We start from the raw sequence: 18,125 nt of genomic DNA on the forward strand, positions 1-18,125 counted from the left end.
GCTGGGTCAGAGTGAAATTGAAATTTAATCTTTCCTAGTACCTTCGGTCGTTGTGGCTAATGTTGTCTTGGCGGTTGTAGCTGGTAAACAACAAGAAATAAAAATCAGAATGAGATTCTGTGCCCATGCACTGAAGTACACGAGGGAACAAAAATCAGGCAGAGAAGAGCGTAAGAATGATGTGAGTCAGTATCATTGAGTGACTGTGAGATTCAGTAACTCAGTCTGAAACATCCAGCATCAATATTAATAAATATGTTCCAATCAGCATGAATCAATCAAGTTAGAATCAATCAACCAGTGTCAGTCAGTATCAATCAATCAGCATCAGACTGTATCAATTAGGGTCACAATCAATCAACTTGGAATCAATCAATCAGCGTCAGTCAGCATCAAGCAATCAGCATCAGACTGTATCAATCAATCAGTGTCAGAGTCAATCAGTGTCAGTCTATATCAATAAATCACTGTCAATCAATATCACTCAATCAGAGAGGCTGGGTCAGAGTGAGATTGAAATTTAATCTTTCCTAGTACCTTCGGTCGTTGTGGCTAATGTTGTCTTTGCGGATGTAGCTGTGAAACAACAAGAAATAAAAATCGGAATGAGATTCTGTGCCCAAGCACTGACGTACACGAGGGGACAAAAATCAGGCACAGAAGAGCGTAAGAATGATGTCAGTCAGGATCATTGTGTGACTGTGAGATTCAGTCACTCAGTCTGTAACATCCAGCATCAAGATTAAAAAATATGCAGCAGTCAGTATTAAACAATCAACTTACAATCAATCGAACAGCGTCAGTCAGTATCAAACAATCAGCTTCAGGCAATGTCAATAAATCACTGTCAGACTGTATCAATCAATCAGCATCAGTCAGTATCAATGAATCAGTATCAGTCACTACCAATCAATACGTGTCAGTATCAATCAATCCGTGTCAATCTGTATCAATCAATCAGTGTCAGTCAGGAACAATCAATCCGTGACAATCTGTACCAATCAAACAGTATCAGTCAGTATCAATAAATCAGAGTCAGTCAGTATCAATCAGTGTCAGTCTATATCAATCAATCATACCAGTCAGTATCAATCAATAAGTGTCAGTCAATATCAATCAGTCAGAGAGGCTGGGTCAGAGTGAGATTGAAATTTAATCATTCCTAGTACCTTCGGTAGTTGTGGCTAATGTTGTCTTAGCGGTTGTAGCTGTGAAACAACAAGAAATAAAAATAAGAGTGAGATTCTGTGCCCATGCACTGACGTACACGAGGGAACAAAAATCAGGCAGAGACGAGCATAAGAATGATGTCAGTCAGTATCATTGAGTGACTGTGAGATTCAGTAACTCAGTCTGTAACATCCAGCACCAATATTAATAAATATGCTGCGGTCAGCATTAATCAATCAACTTAGAATCAATCAACCAGCGTCAGTCAGTATCAATCAACCAGCATCAGACTGTATGAATCAGTGTCAGAATCAATCAGCATCGAATCAATCAATCAGCATCAGTCAGGATCAAGCAATCAGCATCGGACTGTATCAATCAATCAGTGTCAATCAGTGTCAGTCAATATCAATAAATCAGTATCAGTCAATATCAATCAATCAGAGAGGCTGGGTCAGAGTGAGATTGAAATTTATTCTTTCCGAGTACCTTCGGTCGTTGTGGCTAATGTTGTCTTCGCGGTTGTAGCTGTGAAACAACAAGAAATAAAAAACACGATGACATTCTGTGCCCATGCACTGAAGTACACGAGGGAACAAAAATCAGGCAGAGACGAGCATAAGAATGATGTCAGTCAGGATCATTGAGTGACTGTGAGATTCAGTAACACAGTCTGTAACATCCAGCATCAATATTAATAAATATACTGAGGTCAGCATTAATCAATCAACTTAGAATCAACCAACTAGTGTCAGTCAGTATCAATCAATCAGGATCAGACTGTATCAGTTAGTTTCAGAATCAATCAACTTGGAATCAATCAATCAGCGTCAGTCAGGATCAAGCAATCAGCATCAGACTGTATCAATCAATCAGTATCAGAGTCAATCAGTGTCAGTCAATATCATTCAATCAGAGAGGCTGGGTCAGAGTGAGATTGAAATTTAATCTTTCCTAGTACCTTCGGGAGTGGTGGCTAATGTTGTCTTCGCGGTTGTAGCTGTTAAACAACAAGAAACAAAAATCAGAATGAGATTCTGCGCCCAAGCACTGACGAACACGAGGGAACAAAAATCAGGCAGAGACGAGCATAAGAATGATGTCAGTCAGGATCATTGAGTGACTGTGAGATTCAGTAACTCAGTCTGAAACATCCAGCATCAAGATTAATAAATATGCTGCGGTCAGCATTAATCAATCAACTTAGAATCAATCAATCAGCGTCAGTCAGTATCAATCAATCAGCATCAGACTGTACCAATCAGTGTCAGAATCAATCAATTTGGAATCAATCAATCAGCGTCAGTCAGCATCAAGCAACCAGCATCAGACTGTATCAATCAATCAGTGTCAGTGTCAATCAATGTCAGTCAATATCAATAAATCAGTGTCAGTCAATATCAATCAATCAGAGAGGCTGGGTCAGAGTGAGATTTAAATTTAATGTTTCCTACTACCTTCGGGAGTTGTGGCTAATGTTGTCTTTGCGGTTGTAGCTGTTAAACAACAAGAAATAAAAATCGGAATGAGATTCTGTGCCCAAGCACTGACGTACACGAGGGAACAAAAATCAGTCAGAGAAGAGCATAAGAATGATGTCAGTCAGTATCATTGAGTGACTGTGAGATTCAGTCACTCAGTCTGTAACATCCAGCATCAAGATTAATAAATATGCAGCAGTCAGTATTAAACAATCAACTTACAATCAATCAATCAGCGTCAGTCAGTTGCAATCAATCAGCTTCAGGCAATGTCAATCAATCACTGTCAGACTGTATCAATCAATCAGCATCAGTCAGTATCAATCAATCAGTATCAGTCACTATCAATAAATACGTGTCAGTATCAATCAATCCATGTCAATCTGTATCAATCAATCAGTGTCAGTCAGTATCAATCAATCCGTGACAATCTGTACCAATCAAACAGTATCAGTCAGTATCAATCAATCAGTGTCAGTCAGTATCAATCAGTGTCAGTCTATATCAATCAATCATACCAGTCAGTATCAATCAATTAGTGTCAGTCAATATCATTCAATCAGAGAGGTTGTATCAGACAGAGATTGAAATTTAATCTTTCCTAGTACCTTTGGTAGTTGTGGCTAATGTTGTCTTAGCGGTTGTAGCTGTGAAACAACAAGAAATAAAAATAAGAGTGAGATTCTGTGCCCATGCACTGACGTACACGTGGGAATAAAAATCAGGCAGGGACGAGCATAAGAATGATGTCAGTCAGTATCATTGAGTGACTGTGAGATTCAGTAACTCAGTCTGTAACATCCAGCATCAATATTAATAAATATGCTGCGGTCAGCATTAATCAATCAACTTAGAATCAATCAACCAGCGTCAGTCAGTATCAATCAACCAGCATCAGACTGTATGAATCAGTGTCAGAATCAATCAGCTTTGAATCAATCAATCAGCGTCAGTCAGGATCAAGCAATCAGCATCAGACTGTATCAATCAATCAGTGTCAGTGTCAATTAGTGTCAGTCAATATCAATAAATCAGTATCAGTCAATATCAATCAAACAGAGAGGCTGGGTCAGACTGAGATTGAAATTTAATCTTTCCTAGTACCTTCGGTCGTTGTGGCTAATGTTGTCTCAGCGGTTGTAGCTGTGAAACAACAAGAAATAAAAATCAGAATGAGATTCTGTGCCCATGCACTGACGTACACGACGGAACAAAAATCAGGCAGAGAGGAGCATAAGAATGATGTCAGTCAGGATCATTGAGTGACTGTGAGATTCAGTCACACAGTCTGGAACATCCAGCATCAATAACAAAAAATATGCTGCGGTTACCATTAATCAATCAACATACAATCAATCAATTAGCATCAGTCAGTATCAATCAATCAGTATCAGTCACTATCAATCAATATGTGTCAGTATCAATCAATCCGTGACAATCTGTACAAATCAATCAGTATCAGTCAGGATCAATCAATCAGTTTCAGTCAGTATCAATCAGTGTCAGACTATATCAATCAATCATACCAGTCAGTATCAATCAATTAGTGTCAGTCAATATTAATCAATCAGAGAGTCTGTGTCAGAGTGAGATGGAAATTTAATGTTTCATAGTACCTTCGGTAGTTGTGACTAAAGTTGTCTTAGCGGTTGTAGCTGTGAAACAACAAGAAATAAAAATAAGAATGAGATTCTGTGCCCATGCACTGACGTACACGAGGGAACAAAAATCGGGCAATGAAGAGCATAAGAATGATGTCAGTAAATATCATTGAGTGACTGTGAGATTCAATAACTCAGTCTGTAACATCCAGCATCAATATTCATAAACATGCTGCGGTCAGCATTGATCCATCAACTTAGAATCAATCAATCAATCAGCATCAGTCATTATCAATCAATCAGCATCAGACTGTATCAGTGTCAGAATCAATCAACTTGGAATCAATCAATCAGCGTCAGTCAGAATCAAGCAATCAGCATCAGACTGTATCAATCAATCAGTGTCAGTGTCAATCAGTGTCAGACAATATCAATAAATCAGTGTCAGTCAATATCAATCAATCAGAGAGGCTGGGTCAGTGTGAGATAGAAATTTCATTTTTCCTAGTGCCTTCGGTAGTTGTGGCTAATGTCTTAGCGGTTGTAGCTGTTAAACAACAAGAAATAAAAATCAGAATGAGATTCTGTGCCCATGCACTGACGTACGCGAGGGAACTAAAATCAGGCAGAGACGAGCATAAGAATGATGTCAGTCAGGATCATAGAGTGACTGTGAGATTCAGTCACTCAGTCTGTAACATCCAGCGTCAAGATTAATAAATATGCAGCGGTCAGAATTAAAGAATCAACTTACAATCAATCAATCAGCGTCAGTCAGTATCAATCTATCAGCTTCAGACTGTATCAATCAGTGTCAGAATCAATCAATTTGGAATCAATCAGCGTCAGTCACTATCAAGCAACCAGCATCAGACTGCATCAATCAATCAGTGTCAGTGTCAATCAATGTCAGTCAACATCAATAAATCAGTGTCAGTCAATATCAATCAGAGAGGCTGGGTCAGAGTGAGATTGAAATTTAATGTTTCCTACTACCTTCGGGAGTTGTGGCTAATGTTGTCTTTGCGGTTGTAGCTGTTAAACAACAAGAAATAAAAATCGGAATGAGATTCTATGCCCAAGCGCTGACGAACACGAGGGAACAAAAATTGGGCAGAGACAAGCATAAGAATGATGTCAGTCAGTATCATTGAGTGACTGTGAGATTCAGTCACTCAGTCTGTAACATCCAGCATCAAGATTAAAAAATATGCAGCAGTCAGAATTAAACAATCAACTTACAATCAATCAATCAGTGACAGTCAGTATCAATCAATCAGCTTCAGGCAATTTCAGTCAATCACTGTCACACTGTATCAATCAATCAGAATCAGTCAGTATCAATCAATCAGTATCAGTCACTATCAATCAATACGTGTCAGTATCAATCAATCCGTGTCAATCTGTATCAATCAATCAGTGTCAGTCAGTATCAATCAATCCGTGACAATCTGTACCAATCAATCAGTATCAGTCAGTATCAATCAATCAGTGTCAGTATCAATCAGTGGCAGTCTGTATCAATCAATCATACCAGTCAGTATCAATCAATTAGATGCAGTCAATATCAATCAATCAGAGAGGCTGGGTCAGACTGAGATTGAAATTTAATCTTTCCTAGTACCTTCGGTAGTTGTGGCTAATGTTGTCTTCGCGGTTGTAGCTGTGAAACAACAAGAAATAAAAATAAGAATGAGATTCTGTGCCCATGCACTGACGTACACGAGGGAACAAAAATCAGGCAGAGACGAGCATAAGAATGATGTCAGTCAGTATCATTGAGTGACTGTGAGATTCAGTAACTCAGTCTGTAACATCCAGCATCAATATTAATAAATATGCTGCAGTCACCATTAATCAATCAACTTAGAATCAATCAACCAGCGTCAGTCAGTATCAATCAACCAGCATCAGACTATATGAATCAGTGTCAGAATCAATCAGCTTTGAATCAATCAATCAGCGTCAGTCAGGATCAAGCAATCAACATCAGACTGTATCAATCAATCAGTGTCAGTGTCAATCAGTGTCAGTCAATATCAATAAATCAGTATCAGTCAATATCAAATAAACAGAGAAGCTGGGTCAGAGTGAGATTGAAATTTAATCTTTCCTAGTACCTTCGGGTGTTGTGGCTAATGTTGTCTTAGCGGTTGTAGCTGTGAAACAACAAGAAATAAAAATCAGAATGAGATTCTGCGCCCATGCACTGTCGTACACGATGGAACAAAAATCAGGCAGAGACAAGCATAAGAATGATGTGAGACAGTATCATTGAGTGACTGTGAGATTCAGTAACTCAGTCTGTAACATCCAGCATCAATATTAATAAATATGTTCCAGTCAGCATTAATCAATCAACATACAATCAATCAATCAGCGTCAGTCAGTATCAATCAATCAGTATCAGACTGGATCAATCAATTAGCATCAGTCAGTATCAATTAATCAGTATCAGTCACTATCAATCAATATGTGTCAGTATCAATCAATCCGTGACAATCTGTACCAATCAATCAGTATCAGTCAGGATCAATCAATCAGTGCCACTCAGTATCAATCAATCAGTGTCAGTATCCATCAGTGTCAGTCTATATCAATCAATCACAGCAGTCAGTATCAATCAATTATGTCAGTCAATATCAATCAATCAGAGAGGCTGTGTCAGAGTGAGATTGAAATGTAATGTTTCCTCGCACCTTCGGTAGTTGTGGCTAATGTTGTCTTCGCGGTTGTAGCTGGGAAACAACAAGAAATAAAAATCAGAATGAGATTCTGTGCCCATGCACTGACGTACACGAGGGAACAAAAATCAGGCAGAGACAAGCATTAGAATGATGTCAGTCAGTATCATTGAGTGACTGTGAGATTCAATAACTCAGTCTGTAACATCCAGCATCAATATTCATAAACATGCTGCGGTCAGCATTGATCAATCAGCTTAGAATCAATCAATCAGCATCAGTCAGTATCAATCAATCAGCATCAGACTGTATCAGTGTCAGAATCAATCAACTTGGAATCAATCAATCAGCGTCAGTCAGTATCAAGCAATCAGCATCAGACTGTATCAATCAATCAGTGTCAGTGTCAATCAGTGTCAGTCAATATCAATAAATCAGTGTCAGTCAATATCACTCAATCAGAGAGGCTTGGTCAGAGTGAGATTTAAATTTAATCTTTCCTCGTACCTTCGGGAGTTGTGGCTAATGTTGTCTTCGCGGTTGTAGCTGTGAAACAACAAGAAATAAAAATAAGAATGAGATTCTGTGCCCATGCACTGACGTACACGAGGGAACAAAAATCAGGCAGAGAAGAGCATAAGAATGATGACAGTCAGTATCATTGAGTGACTGTGAGATTCAGTCACTCAGTCTGTAACATCCAGCATCAATATTAATAAATATGTTCCAGTCAGCATTAATCAATCAACTTAGAATCAATCAACCAGCGTCAGTCAGTGTCAATCAACCAGCGTCAGACTGTATGACTCAGTGTCAGAATCAATCAGCTTCGAATCGATCAAACAGCGTCAGTCACGATCAAGCAATCAGCATCAGACTGTATCAATCAATCAGTGTCAGAATCAATCATACCAGTCAGTATCAATCAATTAGTGTCAGTCAATATCAATCAATCAGAGAGGCTGGGTCAGAGTGAGATTGAAATTTAATCTTTCCTAGTACCTTCGGTAGTTGTGGCTAATGTTGTCTTCGCGGTTGTAGCTGTGAAACAACAAGAAATAAAAATAAGAACATAAGAACATAAGAAATAGGAGCAGGAGTAGGCCATCTAGCCCTTCGAGCCTGCCCCGCCATTCAATAAGATCATGGCTGATCTGTTGTGGCTCAGTTCCACTTTCCCGCCCTCTCCCCATAACCCTTAATCCCCTCTCTTATCAAGAACCCATCAACCCGCTTCTTAAAAATATTTAGCGAGGCAGCCTCCACCACTTCAACGGGCAGAGAATTCCAGAGATTCACCACTCTTTGAGTGAAGAAGTTCCTCCTCAACTCCGTTCTAAACCGCCCCCCCCTTTATCTTGAGGCTGTGCCCCCTAGTCCTACTGTCTTTTTTGAGCGGGAAGAGTTTCTCCACCTCTGTCCTATCCATCCCATTCATCATCTTATACGTCTCAATGAGATCTCCCCTCATTCTTCTAAACTCTAACGAGTACAAGCCTAGTTTATTCAGCCTCTCCTCATAGCTCAATCCCCTCAACTCCGGTATCAGCCTGGTAAACCTCCTCTGCACTCCCTCCAGGGCCAAAATATCCTTGCGCAGGTGCGGCGCCCAAAACTGCACACAGTACTCCAGCTGCGGCCTCACCAATGCCCTATACAGCTGCAGCAAGACCTCCCTACTTTTATATTCAATCCCCCTCGCGATGAAGGCCAGCATCAGAATGAGATTCTGAGCCCAAGCACTGACGTACACGAGGGAAGAAAAATCAGGCAGAGACGAGCATAAGAATGATGTCAGTCAGTGTCATTGAGTGAATGTGAGATTCAGTCACTCAGTCTGAAACATCCAGCATCAAGATTAATAAATATGCTGCGGTCAGCATTAATCAATCAACTTACAATCAATCAATCAGCGTCAGTCAGTATCAATCAACCAGCTTCAGGCAGTGTCAAACAATCACTGTCAGACTGTACCAATCAATCAGCATCAGTCAGTATCAATCAATAAGTATCAGTCACAAACAATCAATACGTGTCAGTATCAATCAATCCATGTCAATCTGTATCAATCAATCAGTGTCGGACAGTATCAATCAATACTTGACAATCTGTACCAATCAATCAGTATCAGTCAGTATCAATCAATCAGTGTCAGTCAGTAACAACCAGTGTCAGTCTATATCAATCAATCACACCAGTCAGTATCAATCAATTAGTGTCAGTCAATATCAATCAATCAGAGAGGCTGGGTCAGACTGAGATTGAAATTTTATGTTTCCTTGTACCTTCGGTAGTTGTGGCTAATGTTGTCTTCGCGGTTGTAGCTGTGAAACAACAAGAAATAAAAATCAGAATGAGATTCTGTGCCCATGCACTGACGTACACGAGGGAACAAAAATCAGGCAGAGAAGAGCATAAGAATGATGTCAGTCAGTATCATTGAGTGACTGTGAGATTCTGTAACTCAGTCTGTAACACCCAGCATCAATATGAATAAATATGTTCCAGTCAGCATTAATCAATCAGCTTCGAATCAATCAATCAGAGTCAGTCAGTATCAAGCAATCAGCATCAGACTGTATCAATCAATCAGTGTCAGTGTCAATCACTGTCAGTCAACATCAATAAATCAGAGAGGCTGGGTCAGAGTGACATAGAAATTTAATTTTTCCTACTACCTTCGGTACTTGCGGCTAATGTTGTGTTAGCGGTTGTAGCTGTTAAACAACAAGAAATAAAAATCAGAATGAGATTCAATGCCCATGCACTGACATACACGAGGGAACGAAAATCAGGCAGAGACGAGCATAAGAATGATGTCAGTCAGTATCATTGAGTGAATGTGAGATTCAGTCACTCAGTCTGAAACATCCAGCATCAATATTAGTAAATATGCTCCAGTCAGCATTAATCAATCAACTTACAATCAATCAATCAGCGTCAGTCAGTATCTATCAATCAGCATCAGACTGTACCAATCAGTGTCAGAATCAATCAATTTGGAATCAATCAATCAGCGTCAGTCAGTATCAAGCAACCAGCATCAGACTGTATCAATCAATCAGTGTCAGTGTCAATCAATGTCAGTCAATATCAATAAATCAGTGTCAGTCAATATCAATCAATCAGAGAGGCTGGGTCAGAGTGAGATTTAAATTTAATGTTTCCTAGAACCTTCGGTAGTTGTGGCTAATGTTGTCTTTGCGGTTGTAGCTGTGAACCAACAAGAAATAAAAAACAGAATGAGATTCTGTGCCCATGCACTGACGTACACGAGGGAACAAAAATCAGGCAGAGACGAGCATAAGAATGATGTCAGTCAGTATCATTGAGTGACTGTGACATTCAGTAACTCAGTCTGTAACATCCAGCATCAATATTAATAAATATGCTGCCGTCATCATTAATCAATCCACTTAGAATCATTCAACCAGCGTCAGTCAGTATCAATCAACCAGCATCAGACTGTATGAATCAGTGTCAGAATCAATCAGCTTCGAATCAATCAATCAGTGTCAGTCAGGATCAAGCAATCAGCATCAGACTGTATCAATCAATCAGTGTCAGGGTCAATCAGTGTCAGTCAATATCAATAAATCAGTATCAGTCAATATCAATCAATCAGAGAGGCTGGGTCAGAGTGAAATTGAAATTTAATCTTTCCTAGTACCTTCGGTCGTTGTGGATAATGTTGTCTTCGCGGTTGTAGCTGTGAAACAACAAGAAATAAAAATCAGAATGAGATTCTGTGCCCATGCACTGACGTACACGAGGGAACAAAAATCAGGCAGAGAAGAGCATAAGAATGATGTCAGTCACGATCATTGAGTGACTGTGAGATTCAGTCACTCAGTCTGTAACATCCAGCATCAATATTAATAAATATGTTCCAGTCAGCATGAATCAATCAACATACAATCAATCAATCAGCGTCAGTCAGTGTCAATCTACCACTGTCAGACTGTATCAATCAATCAGCATCAGTCAGTATCAATCAATCAGTATCAGTCACTATCAATCAAAACGCGTCAGTATCAACCAGTCCGTGCCAATCTGTATCAATCAATCAGTGTCAGTCAGTATCAATCAATCCGTGACAATCTGTACCAATCAATCAGTGTCAGTCAGTATCAATCAATGTATGAATCAGTGTCAGAATCAATCAACTTGGAATCAATCAATCAGCGTCAGTCAGGTTCAAGCAATCAGCATCAGACTGTATCAATCAATCAGTGTCAGTGTCAATCAGTGTCAGTCAATATCAATAAATCAGTATCAGTCAATATCAATCAATCAGAGAGGCTGGGTCAGAGTGAGATTTAAATTTAATGTTTCCTAGAACCTTCGGTAGTTGTGGCTAATGTTGTCTTTGCGGTTGTAGCTGTGAACCAACAAGAAATAAAAAACAGAATGAGATTCTGTGCCCATGCACTGACGTACACGAGGGGACAAAAATCAGGCAGAGACAAGCATAAGAATGATGTCAGTCAGTATCATTGACTGACTCTGAGATTCAGTCACTCAGTCTGTAACATCCAGCATCAAAATTAATAAATATGCTCCAGTCAGCATTAATCAATCAACATACAATCAATCAATCAGCGTCAGTCAATATCAATCAATCAGTGTCTGACTGGATCAATCCATTAGCATCAGTCAGTATCATTCAATCAGTATCAGTCACGAGCAATCAATATGTGTCAGTATCAATCAATCCGTGACAATCTGTACCAATCAATCAGAATCAGTCAGGATCAATCAATCAGTGTCAGGCAGTATCAATCAGTGTCAGTCTATATCGATCAATCACACCAGTCAGTATCAATCAATTAGTGTCAGTCAATATGAATCAATCAGAGAGGCTGGGTCAGACTGAGATTGAAATTTAATCTTTCCTAGTACCTTCGGTCGTTGTGGCTAATGTTGTCTCAGCGGTTGTAGCTGTGAAACAACAAGAAATAAAAATCAGAATGAGATTCTGTACCCATGCACTGACGTACACGAGGGAACAAAAATCAGGCAGAGAAGAGTATAAGAATGATGTCAGTCAGGATCATTGAGTGACTGTGAGATTCAGGAACTCAGTCTGTAACATCCAGCATCAAGATTAATAAATATGCTGCGGTCAGCATGAATCAATCGACTTACAATCAATCAATCAGCGTCAGTCAGTATCAATCAACCAGCTTCAGGCAGTGTCAAACAATTACTGTCAGACTGTACCAATCAATCAGCATCAGTCAGTATCAATGTATCAGTATCAGTCACTAACAATCAATACGTGCCAGTATCAATCAATCCATGTCAATCTGTATCAATCAATCAGAGTCAGTCAGTATGAATCAATCCGTGACAATCTGTACCAATCAATCATTATCAGTCAGCATCAATCAATCAGTGTCAGTCAGTATCAACCAGTGTCAGTCTATATCAATCAATCATACCAGTCGGTATCAATCAAATAGTGTCAGTCAATATCAATCAATCAGAGAGGCTGGGTCATCGTGAGATTGAAATTCAATCTTTCCTAGTACCTTCGGGAGTTGTGGCTAATGTTGTCTTAGCGGTTGTAGCTGTTAAACAACAAGAAATAAAAATCAGAATGAGATTCTGCGCCCAAGCACTGACGTACACGAGGGAACAAAAATCAGGCAGAGAAGAGCATAAGAATGATGTCAGTCAGTATCATTGAGTGACTGTGAGGTTCAGTCACTCAGTCTGTAACATCCAGCATTAATATTAATAAATATGTTCCAGTCAGCATTAATCAATCAACTTAGAATCAATCAACCAAAGTCAGTCAGGATCAATCAACCAGCATCAGGCTGTATGAATCAGTGTCAGAATCAATCAGCTTCGAATCAATCAATCAGCGTCAGTCAGTAGCAAGCAATCAGCATCAGACTGTATCAATCAATCAGTGTCAGTGTCAATCAGTGTCAGTCAATATCAATAAATCAGTATCAGTCAATATCAATCAATCAGAGAGGCTGGGTCAGAGTGAAATGGAAATTTAATCTTTCCTCGTACCTTCGGGAGTTGTGGCTAATGTTGTCTTCGCGGTTGTAGCTGTGAAACAACAAGAAATAAAAAACAGAATGAGATTCTGTGCCCATGCACTGACGTACACGAGGGAACAAAAATCAGGCAGAGACGAGCATAAGAATGATGTCAGTCAGTATCATTGACTGACTCTGAGATTCAGTCACTCAGTCTGTAACATCCAGCATCAAAATTAATAAATATGCTCCAGTCAGCATTAATCAATCAACATACAATCAATCAATCAGCGTCAGTCAATATCAATCAATCAGTGTCTGACTGGATCAATCCATTAGCATCAGTCAGTATCATTCAATCAGTATCAGTCACGAGCAATCAATATGTGTCAGTATCAATCAATCCGTGACAATCTGTACCAATCAATCAGAATCAGTCAGGATCAATCAATCAGTGTCAGGCAGTATCAATCAGTGTCAGTCTATATCGATCAATCACACCAGTCAGTATCAATCAATTAGTGTCAGTCAATATGAATCAATCAGAGAGGCTGGGTCAGACTGAGATTGAAATTTAATCTTTCCTAGTACCTTCGGTCGTTGTGGCTAATGTTGTCTCAGCGGTTGTAGCTGTGAAACAAGAAGAAATAAAAATCAGAATGAGATTCTGTACACATGCACTGACGTACACGAGGGAACAAAAATCAGGCAGAGAAGAGTATAAGAATGATGTCAGTCAGGATCATTGAGTGACTGTGAGATTCAGTAACTCAGTCTGTAACATCCAGCATCAAGATTAATAAATATGCTGCGGTCAGCATGAATCAATCGACTTACAATCAATCAATCAGCGTCAGTCAGTATCAATCAACCAGCTTCAGGCAGTGTCAAACAATTACTGTCAGACTGTACCAATCAATCAGCATCAGTCAGTATCAATGTATCAGTATCAGTCACTAACAATCAATACGTGCCAGTATCAATCAATCCATGTCAATCTGTATCAATCAATCAGAGTCAGTCAGTATGAATCAATCCGTGACAATCTGTACCAATCAATCATTATCAGTCAGCATCAATCAATCAGTATCAGTCAGTATCAATCAATCAGTGTCAGTCAGTATCAACCAGTGTCAGTCTATATCAATCAATCATACCAGTCAGTATCAATCAATCAGTGTCAGTCAGTATCAACCAGTGTCAGTCTATATCAATCAATCATACCAGTCGGTATCAATCAAATAGTGTCAGTCAATATCAATCAATGAGAGAGGCTGGGTCATCGTGAGATTGAAATTCAATCTTTCCTAGTACCTTCGGGAGTTGTGGCTAATGTTGTCTTAGCGGTTGTAGCTGTTAAACAACAAGAAATAAAAATCAGAATGAGATTCTGCGCCCAAGCACTGACGTACACGAGGGAACAAAAATCAGGCAGAGAAGAGCATAAGAATGATGTCAGTCAGTATCATTGAGTGACTGTGAGGTTCAGTCACTCAGTCTGTAACATCCAGCATTAATATTAATAAATATGTTCCAGTCAGCATTAATCAATCAACTTAGAATCAATCAACCAAAGTCAGTCAGGATCAATCAACCAGCATCAGGCTGTATGAATCAGTGTCAGAATCAATCAGCTTCGAATCAATCAATCAGCGTCAGTCAGTAGCAAGCAATCAGCATCAGACTGTATCAATCAATCAGTGTCAGTGTCAATCAGTGTCAGTCAATATCAATAAATCAGTATCAGTCAATATCAATCAATCAGAGAGGCTGGGTCAGAGTGAAATGGAAATTTAATCTTTCCTCGTACCTTCGGGAGTTGTGGCTAATGTTGTCTTCGCGGTTGTAGCTGTGAAACAACAAGAAATAAAAAACACGATGACATTCGGTGCCCATGCACTGAAGTACACGAGGGAACAAAAATCAGGCAGAGAAGAGCATAAGAATGATGTCAGTCAGGATCATTGAGTGACTGTGAGATTCAGTAACTCAGTCTGTAACATCCAGCATCAATATTAATAAATATGTTCCAGTCAGCATGAATCAATCAACTTAGAATCAACCAACTAGTGTCAGTCAGTATCAATCAATCAGCATCAGAATGTATCAGTTAGTTTCAGAATCAATCAACTTGGAATCAATCAATCTGCGTCAGTCAGCATCAAGCAACCAGCATCAGACTGTATCAATCAATCAGTGTCAGTGTCAATCAATGTCAGTCAATATCAATAAATCAGTGTCAGTCAATATCAATCAATCAGAGAGGCTGGGTCAGAGTGAGATTGAAATTTAATGTTTCCTACTACCTTCGGGAGTTGTGGCTAATGTTGTCTTTGCGGTTGTAGCTGTTAAACAACAAGAAATAAAAATCGGAATGAGATTATCTGCCCAAGCACTGACGTACAAGTGGGTACAATAATCAGTCAGAGAAGAGCATAAGAATGATGTCAGTCAGTATCATTGAGTGACTGTGAGATTCAGTCACTCAGTCTGTAACATCCAGCATCAAGATTAATAAATATGCAGCAGTCAGTATTAAACAATCAACTTACAATCAATCAATCAGCGTCAGTCAGTATCAATCAATCAGCTTCAGGCAATGTCAATCAATCACTGTCAGACTGTATCAATCAATCAGCATCAGTCAGTATCAATCAATCAGCATCAGTCACTATCAATCAATACGTGTCAGTATCAATCAATCCGTGTCAATTTGTATCAATCAATCAGTGTCAGTCAGTATCAATCAATCCGTGACAATCTGTACCAATCAATCAGTATCAGTCAGTATCAATCAGTGTCAGTCTATATCAATCAATCATACCAGTCAGTATCACTCAATTAGTGTCAGTCAATATCAATCAATCAGAGAGGCTGGGTCAGACTGAGATTGAAATTTAATCTTTCCAAGTACCTTCGGTAGTTGTGGCTGATGTTGTCTTAGCGGTTGTAGCTGTTAAACAACAAGAAATAAAAATCAGAATGAGATTCTGTGCCCATGCACTGACGAACACGAGGGAACAAAAATCAGGCAGAGACGAGCATAAGAATGATGTCAGTCAGGATCATTGAGTGACTGTCAGATTCAGTAACTCAGTCTGTAACATCCAGCATTAATATTAATAAATATGCTGCGGTCAGCATTAATCAATCAACTTAGAATCAATTAACCAGCGTCAGTCAGTATCAATCAACCAGCATCAGACTGTATGAATCAGTGTCAGAATCAATCAACTTGGAATCAATCAATCAGCGTCAGTCAGGAACAAGCAATCAGCATCAGACTGTATCAATCAATCAGTGTCAGTGTCAATCAGTGTCAGTCAATATCAATAAATCAGTATCAGTCAATATCAATCAATCAGAGAGGCTGGGTCAAAGTGAGATTGAAATTTAATCTTTCCTAGTACCTTCGGTCGTTGTGGCTAATGTTCTCTTCGCGGTTGTAGCTGTTAAACAACAAGAAATAAAAATCACAATGACATTCTGTGCCCATGCACTGAAGTGCACGAGTGTGAGAAACACAGCTCACAGTTAAACAATTTAGTCAAGTCAAGTTCTGAAGGAGCAAGATTTTATTTGACGTTCTTGCAAGACCGGGTGTCTAGCGAAATAGGCACACCTCACATAGATTTGCAGCACATTTTATACCTTTTTTACAAGCATTGTAATGGCTTTGCAATGTGATGTTCTCTCCTAATTGGTGGTCCCTGTCCCATCTATGTGTTGACATTCTCCTATTGGCTCGAGGTGCCCTAAGTTCCTATCACCTCTACTCCCCATCTAACAATGTCTCCTGTTATCACAAGAGTGCATCAGCAAACTCATCCATCTTATCCAATACTGTTACATGTCCAGTTCAGATTGGCAGTAATCAATCCTTTGCCAACTTAATCACTGCTGTCCCGACTATCTCAGTGACCCCTTCCCCCTTTTATGTTTAGTTGTATAAACAACACATCTTGCAGACCATTTGCTTTTTATAACGTGGGCCTCTTACATTCCTGCAGGATGTGGTGTTTGCTTCACTGCACATCACATCTCTGATGTTATCTCTACATTACAGGCAGTCTTTTTATTATCCCTAATTATTGCTGTGTTAGCAGCATCGAACCTTATGTCCTATGTTTGTGACTAAACTCACAGTTGTTTCAATAAAGTGGGTTATCAATATGCCTAACTATATCCAATCTATTTAACATCAAGCTATTTCTCCATGCTCTACAAATATATGTGTTAACAACATCTTTACCTATTGCTCACAACGAGGGAACAAAAATCAGGCAGAGAAGAGCATAAGAATGATGTCAGTCAGGATCATTGAGTGACTGTGAGATTCAGGAACTCAGTCTGTAACATCCAGCATCAATATTAATAAATATGTTCCAGACAGCATGAATCAATCAACTTAGAATCAATCAACCAGTGTCAGTCAGTATCAATCAATCAGCATCAGACTGTATCAATTAGTGTCAGAATCAATCAACTTGGAATCAATCCCTGGAGGGAGTGCAGAGGAGGTTTACTAGGCTGATACCGGAGTTGAGGGGATTGAGCTATGAGGAGAGGCTGAATAAACTAGGCTTGTACTCGTTAGAGTTTAGAAGAATGAGGGGAGATCTCATTGAGACGTACAAGATGATGAATGGGATGGATAGGATAGAGGTGGAGAGACTCTTCCCGCTCAAAAAAGACAGTAGGACTAGGGGGCACAGCCTCAAGATAAAGGGGAGGCGGTTTAGAACGGAGTTGAGGAGGAACTTCTTCACTCAAAGGGTGGTGAATCTCTGGAATTCTCTGCCCGTTGAAGTGGTGGAGGCTGCCTCGCTAAGTATTTTTAAGAAGCGGGTTGATGGGTTCTTGATAAGAGAGGGGATTAAGGGTTATGGGGAGAGGGCGGGAAAGTGGAACTGAGCCACAACAGATCAGCCATGATCTTATTGAATGGCGGGGCAGGCTCGAAGGGCGAGATGGCCTACTCCTGCTCCTATTTCTTATGTTCTTATGTTCTTATATAATCAATCAGCGTCAGTCAGTATCAAGCAATCAGCATCAGGCTGTATCAATCAATCAGAGTCAGAGTCAATCAGTGTCAGTCAACATCAATCAATCAGAGAGGCTGGGTCAGAGTGAGATTGAAATTTAATCTTTCCTAGTACCTTCGGGAGTTGTGGCTAATGTTGTCTTCGC

This window comes from Carcharhinus amblyrhynchos, chromosome 1, assembly GCF_965287045.1.
Source record: "Carcharhinus amblyrhynchos chromosome 1, sCarAmb.v2.hapA, whole genome shotgun sequence".
NCBI classification, from domain to species: domain Eukaryota; kingdom Metazoa; phylum Chordata; class Chondrichthyes; order Carcharhiniformes; family Carcharhinidae; genus Carcharhinus; species Carcharhinus amblyrhynchos.